At 44.3% G+C, this 11325-nt stretch overlaps 1 long non-coding RNA gene across 1 annotated transcript; it reads left to right on the top strand.

The window, feature by feature from the left end:
• The first annotated feature begins 1061 nt into the window (after window positions 1-1061).
• Window positions 1062-5632, top strand: LOC115575739 (uncharacterized). Its single transcript, XR_003982724.1, has 2 exons — window positions 1062-1216; window positions 4687-5632. It is a non-coding gene; the product is annotated as an uncharacterized LOC115575739 (long non-coding RNA).
• Window positions 5633-11325: the final 5693 nt, after the last annotated feature.

Below are 11325 nucleotides of genomic sequence, written 5' to 3'. Positions count from 1 at the left end.
CTGCGGTAAGAGGGATGCATGGACTGTTTACACCTTTAGAAAAAAACAAACACAAGAGCTTAAGAGTTAACAGCGTGTTTGTCTGCTCACAAAAGCTAGCATGCACGGCTAGCTAGCTTCATATCTCCAGCAGTGGGCGATGGGGCGTGTCAGTAGCTGTCTACAGTGTACTGTTATGTGAGGTTACAGCTTATGTTGGAAGCATACCTGTTGAAGCACGACAGTAAGAGGCTTAGAAAACGTAAGTCGGACAGTAATTAACAGCTAGCTAAGCGAACAGCGAGGTTCCTTTCAGACTCTGCAGTGAAAGCAAGATGACTATAACGTTAAGCTAAATGCCAAAATGTCAAAGCTCTTATTTCTTCGTTTGTTGGTAATTTTTTTTATTATTTCTTTTAACTTTTAAATGCACCTTTAACAACGTAACATGATGGGAAAGTCTCTTAGGGCCAGTGTGCATCACAAGACGTTGTATCAAATGGTTTGGCTTCAAAGTTGGGTGTTTTTCCTGGAGGCTTGGTGCGTATGTCTTTGCATGCCACATGGATCACAGTAAAAAAAAAAAATGGTATGAATGTCATTGATTTGGGCATTCTGTCCTTAAGCGGGCAGAATAGATTTGATATTGAAGCACTGACGCAGTCGTGGTAAAAACATGGACCAGGAGAGTTATGGTGCTTTTCCCTCCAAGCACAACAGCCGTACTGTTTCAACTCCAGCAAGTTCAGCCAAACCTTCAGATAAAGTTACGTGTTTTGGAATGAATATTTTAATGAAGTACTGTTCGATAACACGAGGGATACATACAGGGCTGCTCCTTATTTCCATGTCTCCTGCAGGGATCATCACCTGGTGAGGATGCTAACGGACACGTAGCTTTAGCCTCAGACTGTATTTGCATTATATCATGTATAGCCTTATACCTCTGCCCCTTTTAAGACGAATCAGCTAAAAAACAAGGTCAGCGTGATGTGACGTTCTGAACCGACTCGCTGGCTTTTACCGTTGGCATGAACTTGGCAGCTGAGGAAACTTACAAGGCGCGACACACACCTGATGCCCACTTCAGGGCCACTTTATTATCATTAGTGAGCTGCCGCCGCTGACACCGCCACCATCACCCCTGCCCGTGCTTCCTCAGTGACAAACAGGAAGCAGCTGTTGCCAAGGAAACAGCCAGAAGGTCTTGCAGTGTGTGGCAGCGAGTGCGAGCGAGGTAAGAAAAGAGAGAAAAATGTGGAAGGAATAGGATTGCTGTGGCGGTGGAATCTAATTAGACTGTGACAGAGGATAAATAGGGATATTTCCAGCATCCAGCTTGCGTTGATGGAGTGAGAAAAATGTGTGTTTTGTGCATGTGCGTGTGCGTGCGTGTGCGTGTGTGTGTGTATATATATACACTCTCATTTGCGCAAATACTGTACCTGCGTGTGAGCCTGGGAATAGGCTGACTGACGCACGGAATGACAGACAAGATTTGGAGTCCTGGCAACCCGGCTATTTCTCTCTCCCATCGCCCTCCTCTCCCTCGCTATCTCCCCCCCTCCTCCTCACACCCCCACACCTCCTCCTCATCTCTAATCCCTCTGTCTCCTCTCTGCCATCTCTTCTCCACGTCTGTCTTCTCCCTTGGCATAAAAAGTGATTGCATATGGATCGTCACATAATCCGATTCTGTCTCTGAGAATAGCTCTGCCTCTTTGGATCACTTATAAATTAGCCGGTTTGGACCCAGAATCATTACCTCAGTGTTCACCCTGCTATGCTGCGAAGGCTCACTGTGGGAATTAGTTTCACGGAGGCTGACACGGTTCTCACCTGTGAAATGGTGTTACGAAGTGGATAGTCTGGTTTTTGGATCAACATTAAAGAGCCTCGCTCGCTCCTCCAGGTCTTAACTCAGCGGTGACATACAATGAAAATCCCTGCAAGCTAATTTTAAGGCCACCAGACTTTGATCTTGTGCCGTGGAAACAAAATGAATCTCTCGGGAGACTTTAAAGTGGGCAAACACACACGTGCACACACACATTCCAGGAGAACAAACGATAGATGCGTGGAATCCGATAGTACAGAGTGAGATGCCAAAGACAATGCAGAGTTTTTAATCTGATCTTTGCATCGCCATGTCCGTTTAACTATTCGCCATTAACTTCATGAAATATCGTCACATGAAAGACTAACAGTTCATTTGTTTTCTTGCCCTCAGGAGGCGAACACAATGCAGTGTTTCCAACTAAAACTGGACCTCAGTTCCTGGATTTTCCCCCTTGTTGGCAAACAGCCTTTTCCTGTCTCTGTATTTTTCCATCTTTCCCCGAAATTGCAGCAGTCCATACTCTCACTTTTGCTCTGCGCCCCAAAGCTTTCACAATGGATTTATGAGAAAGGCCCTGCAAGCAGCTGCTCTTGTGGCAGGAAGCCGAGTCCGATACACTTTCTCTGCGCCTTCAGCAAAAGGTAGTTGGAGTGTGCTCCGAGGAACAAGCAGCTCTGATGTGCATGGGTTGGGCTGAATTAATGAAGGAAGCTGCCAGTGCAGCATATACCGTATACTAGTGCTTGTCAGATGGTCAAACAGCTCCAGAAACCCACTCATCCCACACCCTTCCAATGTTGGATTGAGGAGGCTGTATCCAACCATTTCTGTACATTTCCAGGATTGGCCAGCTGAGCAAGAAAGCTAGGTTTGAGCTTCTCTATTTGCTTTTGGAACAGTATAACATATTCCATGGGGAGAGACTTACTGAAAATGTGATCCCTAATCCCCATACTTAAAGGGTACCGCTTCTCCTCATTGTCAAAATGTAACTGAGGATGTAATTACAAGCGAAAGCGAAGGCATTACCCGCCCTACTCTTCTTCTGATTGACTTTAAGTTGCCTTTGTTGGTCGGCTTGGTCACATTTAAGCATGAGGGCTGGTAACTGGTTAGGGTTAGGGTAAGAATATCAGGGTTAGGGGACGACTCATCCCCTGGGGAACATGAACGTCTTGACAAAATTTCACGGCAATGTATCGCACAGTTGTTGAGTTATTTCAGTCTTGAAGAAAAGGGGTCGACCGACTGGCCAAATGCCATCACCATAAACCGTATTAGCATGGGGTCATGGCAAGGTCAGGGTGGGAAGCACAAAAACTGGTTGTACTGCTTCGTTCCAGGTTGCAAGTCCGATAAACTTTGGGAATCTGACAAATTGTTATAATTCGGCCTCTTTCTGATTGATCAGCAACTGAAAAGACAGTGGTTCGTGAAAATCTGGAGGGACATTGGGTCATATTTAAAGGTAAAACAACATGTTTGCTAACCCATGAGCTAACAGTAGCATTCAACCACTCTCTAGCTGCTGTGTGATAGTGTGTTGAATGCTGATGTTGGCTACTGGGTAATAAAATATGCTGTTTTACCTTGAAATATGGCCAGCTGTTCCTCCGGATGTCCCTTTGTCGCTTAACAAACATGAAGTAGTAAAATAACAATTTGTATCAATAATCCCTGCGTTTATAAGGCTTGAAAACTGGAACACAGCACCAGACGGTGTTCCCAGCATTTGAGCTTCCCACCCTGAGCTTGACGTTGGCCACCGTGTGTGTGCTCCATATGCTCCAATATGCTCTAGTGTTAGAGCTACTATCACCTCTCTGACCCTGTCTCAACACACGGCTTATAACCTTCTCAGAGGCAGGTGTTATTGCAGATCGTCATACCGTGAGGGAGATCACATTATCTCCTCCGCCCTTTCTTCATTCCGTTTGCAGCGCATTTGTCTGTTAGAGGTGTTTATCTGACACCGCAGAGGTTACAGCAGTGTTGCGATTATCTAGAGTAAATTTTCCTACCAAGACAACACGTACCACCAGGAGTTTTCAGAAGTCGAGTCATCAAGATTGAGTTGTGTACGTCAATGAGCGGTGTTGCTCAACCATCTAAGAAACCACAAATCAAGGAAGCTGTGACCTCACCAGCACTGAACTTTGTGCAAATTTTGCACCGGAGTAGAGCTGTTAGAGAAGAACATAACAGTTTTCCATGTAGAAATAGATGAATAAGAATAGCCTCCTAATGTGAGTCATGAGTCACTGATGTCTTTTTTTCCATCGGAAGAAGGTGGTGTTGAGAACATGAAGTTGCCCAGTTCTTGACCAGACACTCCTCAACTGACTGACCTAAAAACCTGCATGCTGAATTTATCCATTCAGTATTACAAAGAAATGACTCCAGTTTGTTTGAGTTGTTGCGTTCCCACATAATGATCGTGATTTCTTCATAGGAAGTAATTGATTTGTTCATTCATTCATTCATTCATTGAATCTCAAACCGATCGTGATTGTTTTTGATAACACGCAGTGATGACATGGAAGGATGATACATCACTCAGCATAGCTCAGCGCCTCTGTTTAACACGCACTGCATGTTGCACCTCTTCAACACGCAACAATCATGGGTGGATCTGACATAACTACGTTATTTTTGGCTAAATTTCAAAACTAAGTCTAAAAATAACGCTGAAAGGAAGTGAAATTTTGCTGTTTTGAGCTAAGACGTCAAGTTCAGCTGTGACATGTGATCAGTGTCACGCACCGCCCCCCCCACCTTCTTTTTTTTCTTCTGAGAAGTAACACACAAATACTTGCATCTATACCACCACCATACCCCTTTAAACTACCACTGTTTTCAATCCGCAGGGGTCTTTTAAGCGGGGCCATTCTTCTCTACCATCAAAGTGACTCACACCAGGTGAAAACCCCTCTCTCCTTCTCTTTCTCTTTCTGTGTGTTCTCTGACCCGCTTAATGTCTGCGCTCCTCTTGCTGACCTGGAGGACCACACTGGTGTCAGACCACCGCAGTGATGAAGCCGGACCACCACGGATGTGAGAGGGAAGGAGGAGAAGAACAACACGAAGAGAAAGAGGTTAGAAGAAGAGCAAAGTGGTGAGGAGGGAGCTGCTCTTGGTGCGAGTAACTGGAAATCGGCCATGCGGAAAGTGCAATTTTGGAGTGAGCATACGAAATCTAGATGCTGGCACAGGGACAGACCCAACTTTTCATATTGCACTTCACTGAACAATGCTGCTCACTTTAACCCCTTAACCACAAAGCAGTTGAGATTCTATCAGGTTCCTGATTCCTCGTCGGACCCCAGATCATGTTTCATTAAGAGTGATAATTATTCACATTCACTACACACACACTGCCAATGTTCACCGTAAAGACGGAGTGGTTTTAACCAAGCCACACCAAGCAGCTAAGTGGTCCTATAAGCTGACAGGAGTCTTTGACATTATGACATAACTGCTCCTTTACACTCTGTTGAATAGCTGACAAGTTTCACCTCAAACTTTACATTTTGACATTGAAAATGAAATGTGTCATTATAATCTAATGCTGAAACGAAAAAAGAAATGTTGGCATTCGGCCAATGTTATTGGATAAAAGTTGTATTGGCACTGAAATGGTCCCACTGTTAATCACAGACCTTAAAGAAAGGGAAGGGAGTGTGAGGGAAGGCGTACAGAGTGGGATTAATATATCTGCTTCTTAATGATCACTGTTATAGCCTCATAGAGAAATCTCCATATTTCCTGTGTGTTTATATGTGTATATCTGGCTATTAAATGCATCAGTACACACTGTTTGCATATGTCAGTATGTGTTTGAGCCGTGGATGAGTCGCGCGATGTGTATTTTTGTGAACCCAGCGGATGAGTCACGGGTGAAAACCCAGAGGCCCACAGTAGTCCACGTCTCATGTGAGGGGCCTCTCCATGGACATTCTGAACAGGATATAGGAGAGCTGGAATCACTTCTGTGGAATCTGACTTCTTTCTGTTTATGGCAATCCGGTCTCACTTCCTCCGCCTGACCTCAACCTGAAACTTGACTCACATGGATGCACCAGAAGATAGAGTTGCTACTGGGCTGTAGACCAGTCTCCCACTAGAAAACATACGTGATTGAAAGCAAAAGATGTCAATGTAACAGGGGATTTTGTGAGTTAAGATAATGCTGATGCTAAAACCCCATTAGAATTCTGTCATCCACCGACTTTTTTGTTTTCAAATGGGCAATACGTACAGAGACTGAAGTACAAACTGATTTGTCTGACTGATTTTGTGCTAGATTGAGACTAAAAGCTGCATCCAAGGCACAATTTTGCTTAACCTCAAGCTGAGAATCCAATTAGAAGACGTGGAAATAAAATCACAGTATTGGTCACGTATTGGAGGGTAGAGCCAGTTGGCCCACGACAGTACAGTATGCAGTACAGGGAGCTGGCGTACCACCAGTGGTATGTGTCCCCCAGGTTGAGATCAGGGGTTTCTTCATTATTATTAATTTGTATTTTCTTCTATCTATTTATTTGTACCTATCTTCGCTTCGACAAGAGATGGTATTTTGAGGATGAGGAATAAGTTTGGCTCCCAGCAGGCAATGTTCCAATCCCGAACAGGTATTTGTCTTCACCTCTAACCCCACATAATAAAGTAAGATGGGCCCAATTAAGCTGGCAAATGGGACGTCCCTTGCCTTTGTGACTACTGTTGACAACAAGCCAGTTAGCCACACATGCTAACATTTGCAGCCTACTTAACTGCAGATAAATACACTGTTCATCCATTCTCTTCACATGCTCTCCAACTTATTTACATGCCGAGGACCAGTCTTAAAAATGCCCCGCGCAACAGGAGAGAGAGAGAGAGCTGGACAGACCTGCTGTGAGATTGCAAAGCTATGATTGGACAATTGATGTTTGGTCAGGTGTGTGAACCTGGCTGAATTTCTCTCTTTAGAACGATCTTATAAGTCAGTCACAGCACAGACATGGCGAGTGTGTGTGTGTGTGTGTGCGCGTGCGTGTGTGTGTGTGGTACAAGCGCAGTCACTAAGACAGGAAGGAAGCATGAAACAAACAGATAACAGATTCGACAGGATGGATAAACAGCCTGATAAGACTTTATTACTCTCTGGAGGGAAATGCGGGCAGCGAGGTACGAGCTGTAAAGAGGAACGGCGGCTTTTTTCGACTGACTTTTTTACAATCTTCACGTTCCCTGCTGCTAAATCACAAGGCTCCGCATTAATGACCTACACATGCGCAGATATTAAATTCATTATGGCAATCATGTGTCGTATCCTCCCTCTCCCTTTCTTCCTCTCTCTCCTTCTCTGAATCAGCCACTCCAGGCAGCAGCTGCCAGCTTCTAATGGCTTCCAGATCTCCATCTCTTCCTCCCTCCGTTCCCCTTTCCCGTCTTGCTGTTTTTCTCTCGCGTTTCAGATGAACAGGCCAAAGTGGAAGTGGAAATCCGCTGTACTTCAGCCAGTGAGTCAGCTAGCAAAGCACCCGTTTGAAGGAAAACCACAGGCAGGGGTTTGGAGAAGTAATGGATTTTGTTTTTCATAAATCACGGTGGAGGTTGTTGGGGTTTTTTTTATATTTCAAATGGAAGGCCTTTGATGAGTGTATTAGTTAAATATGTGTGTTTATGCACAGGGGAAGACATTCAGAGAAATGCTGTGGAAGTTATTTACCTTTACTGGAAACTGAAAGAAGCTTGTGTGTAATTGCTGTGGGACGGGATTCAGGCTTTTAACTTAATACAGGCTTATTAATGTGAGCGTGTGAAGAGGCCTGTGGACTGGCTGACACACTGAGAGAGCGGAAAGAAAGTTATTTTGAGAATTTTCCACTGAAATTTATAAGATCTCATTTTTCACTTTCAGTGCTCAGAAAACTGATGCCGTTTGGATTCGATTGTTTTAAATGGGGATTTTTTTTTTCCCTTTCTATATGTCTGTTTATCATAAAGCCAATGAGGCATACACACATTGTAGGGAGGAGGAGGGGGGTAAGCAAGCAGGGGCACCATGCAAGCTGTTGTTATGAACACAATGTGTGTTTATGAGTGATGATGGGCGAACGCCTCCCGACAACAACTGGCACGTCTACAAATGGAGCCTGACAGGTGACGCAAAGCCAATAAGGCCTATATGTCACATCCGAAGTAGCCGGCGCGGAGCACACACACACACACGCACATTTCAAACCCTGTATTTTGACCGTGTGCATGTACCGCTTTTAACTAACTGTGCGCAGACACAACACAAACAGCCTGACCGTCTACCGCAGCTGACAAAAGCGAGAGACGCTTGTCCGCAAGAGCAAACACTGCCTTATATCAAGTCCTCGATGACATTTTAACGGCAACAGCCATCTTTGTGAGGCAGGCCTGTTTCTGCGACTGTTTTGATTACTCACTCTTAGTCATCTGCAGCAGCAGCAGCGGCAGCAGCATCGAGGCTTCATGTGCCACATACCACGACGGCCGCACTGGCACAAAGAGCCCAGTAAGACTGAGGCCTATCAATCAAAGTGAGGTCACCGCGGTCGGACAGAGAGGAGAGTGGGACGGACGCCCTTTTGTTGTACGTTGTTGTGTTGCGGCCTGTGACATCACCCTTTGTAGAGCCTGTCATTAAGGAGTGATAAATATCCTCTGTGTGTGTGTGTGTGTGTGTGTGTGTGTGTGTGTGTGTAGCAACTGACAGTGGCAAGAGAGGCTCGACCCCCGGAGCTACACGGGCCCTAATAAGACTGTTCGAGGGTGTTATTGTGCGGCGTGCAGGGGGCCCTCTGGGTAGAGTCCCTAACCACAAAATGATGTCGATCATCAGTTAGTGCTTTGGGATGAATGAGTGGTCAGACAAAAGAGCTGACATAAAAATAGGAGAAGAAAGTACAGCAATAAAATCTGTGGTTTTCTCCATGAGATTTTTAAGCACTTTCCATTATGGGCTGCTCCTAAAACTGCTGTAAAAGCTCCTATATTCGAGCCCCGTCATCATTTTACAAGCATTCGTCAGCATGTTATTGTCACACAAGATGAAGTTAGCAAGTAATAAATTCTCAGCATTGGTAGCAGATATCCAGTGAGTCATCTCACCCACTGTATTTGACCTGATCGCAAAAAAAAAAAAAAAACTGTTTAACACATGCACACTCACAAGAACAAACCTGAGTGACAAACCGGGGCTCGGAGCCAGCAGCGCTTCAAGTCGCTGCATGCTTATTTTTTATTCATGCTGTAAGTCTTAACTTGCTATCTCCTCAGGTTTCAAAGTGTGCGCCAACAAAGAGAGCTCATGACGCTGACAGCCGCGCAGACAGCTGCGACTCTGGCAGCGGCGCTCGATGTGAGACTCTTGTCAAGACTGAAGAGGGCCTTTTGAAAGCATGACGGGGCAATCTGCCGTGGAGGTATTCAAGCTCGGCGCTGCGATGCCAAAGGGGGGAGCGCCGGTAGAAAAGAAAAGTGATGACTCACCAAACTTCCCAAAAACCCCCTCCCTCCCCCTTACTGGCTTACGGGAAGTGGAATGCTGTTTTTTTTTTCCCTCCAGTCTCAGACGTTCATCTTCTTGACAGGCTGCAGGGTCGGGCCCTGGGTTAATGTTTGTCTGTGGGATTGTTTCATCCCTCTCTGTGGGGGCCAATCCGGAGAACGGGTTTAATTATGTGAGGCGGACATTTGAAAGTTTGTTCGCAGCTTCGGGGAGGGCACGGACGGATGGAGCGCTCACTTGTGAAACAGATAAGCCTTTGTTCTGCATCATAACCAGGCCTTTTATACCAGTGATTTACTCTGGTGAGGCTGGGATTTACTAACTGCCACATTAATTCACTGTTGATTTAAAAGGGATTAGAGGATCAATTCAAATGAGCTGCTTAGTTGTATGTTTCCTAAAGAGATCTTAATAGACCACATTGTTTTAAGCCACTTGAACAATATCATAAGCTGTTTTCTTTGTTATTTCATGATATGTAAAGATGTCCCATGAGCCCTCAAGGCACAAACATGCCACTTACAAAGTAGTTAAATTGTGATTTCTATGATGGTGACAAAGCGGCAGCAGCAGTAATTGTGACTGGTAAAATTGTGACTTTATGGCATTTTACCTACATGCAACCAAGTGTGTATGTTGCATTCAAATGCAGGGCTCAATAAAAGACACAACTCAGTTACAATAGTTCTGAGTCCAACTTGTTTTCTCATATAGTATGTGACATATGATTCAACTCAAGGTCTGCGTTTCCGTTTTTTCTGAGCTTTGAACCTCATCTGATGGTCTTGATAAGAAGATGAAGCTGTGGTTGCATAAAGACGTTCTCTGAAGTCAGATGGAGATGGCTTTCTTGACCTTCCTCTGACTGTCCACTGACCCCTCATGACATTTGGCCCCTTAATGTCTGGTGTTCATTCAGTCTCCTGCCGAGGCTCCTTGCTGTTTCACTGATGTTTTGTTCCCCACAGCTGTTCCACGTGATGCCATAATGATGTCATACACACATTCAGTCTACCTCGGGCAGGGTGGGTCCCGTCTTAAGGTGAGCCACCGGATCTTAAGGTGTTCAATGGTTTGTGGGTTAGGGTTAGGGTTAGGGCGACAATCACACCTTTATTTTATATCATACATTTTATATATTTATTTTGATGTCACTTTGACCTCCTTTAATTGCCCCCCAAGGGACATATAGAGTATTTTGAAGTGAATTGAATGTAACTTTTCATGACAAGGTCATCGCCCTTTCACACTTCAGCCAACCACATGCCCCTTGCATCTTATGCTAGCAAGCTCAACAAATGTCAAAAGTGGCAGGCGCTAACATTAGCTGGTTAATTTGGTGTCTTCTCAGCAGCGTTTTGAATCTTAATGTGTTCCTCAAAGAAAGATAAGAAGTCAACAACAAAAAGACAGACAGACTTTCTCTTTCGTTGTTCTACCCAACAGGAGCTAGCTATCATTGCTAAAATCGTCACTTTGATGCTGATAATCCAAGCTCACAACTCAACTCAATACTTAATTACCATGTAAAACCACGTTTGCATTTTAATATCAAGGGTCAAGGGAAAAACTTGCAATTTTAAAATGAAAACCGATGTTATTAGCATGACAAAATAACATAAATGATGACACAGATTAATCATTTATTGTAATTTTTTTTTAAATATTTGACATTTGGGTCTCCATATAAAACAGAATTTATAAAAAAGACACTAATAGTATTCAAATGGTTAAAAGGTTATTTTGCATTAAACTCTGTCATATGTCTTTGGCCTTTATATTGAACTTTTGAACTTCTCCAAATTTCTCATGTCTTGTGGCAAATCAATTTGTCATCAATGAATACAGAAGAAATCCAGGTTGTTTACAGGCTTGTTATCACTAATAACAGTAACTGTGGTGTAACTGGGAGTGGGAGTCAGGTCAGCCGGCTCTCTGTGGTTAAGGAGAGCAGTGCTGCAGGCGCTGTGCTGGGGGG

The sequence above is a fragment of the Sparus aurata genome, chromosome 23 (assembly GCF_900880675.1).
Source record: "Sparus aurata chromosome 23, fSpaAur1.1, whole genome shotgun sequence".
NCBI classification, from domain to species: domain Eukaryota; kingdom Metazoa; phylum Chordata; class Actinopteri; order Spariformes; family Sparidae; genus Sparus; species Sparus aurata.
The sequence above is the reverse complement of the archived record's forward strand: the minus strand, read 5'-3'. Positions and strand labels throughout refer to the sequence as shown.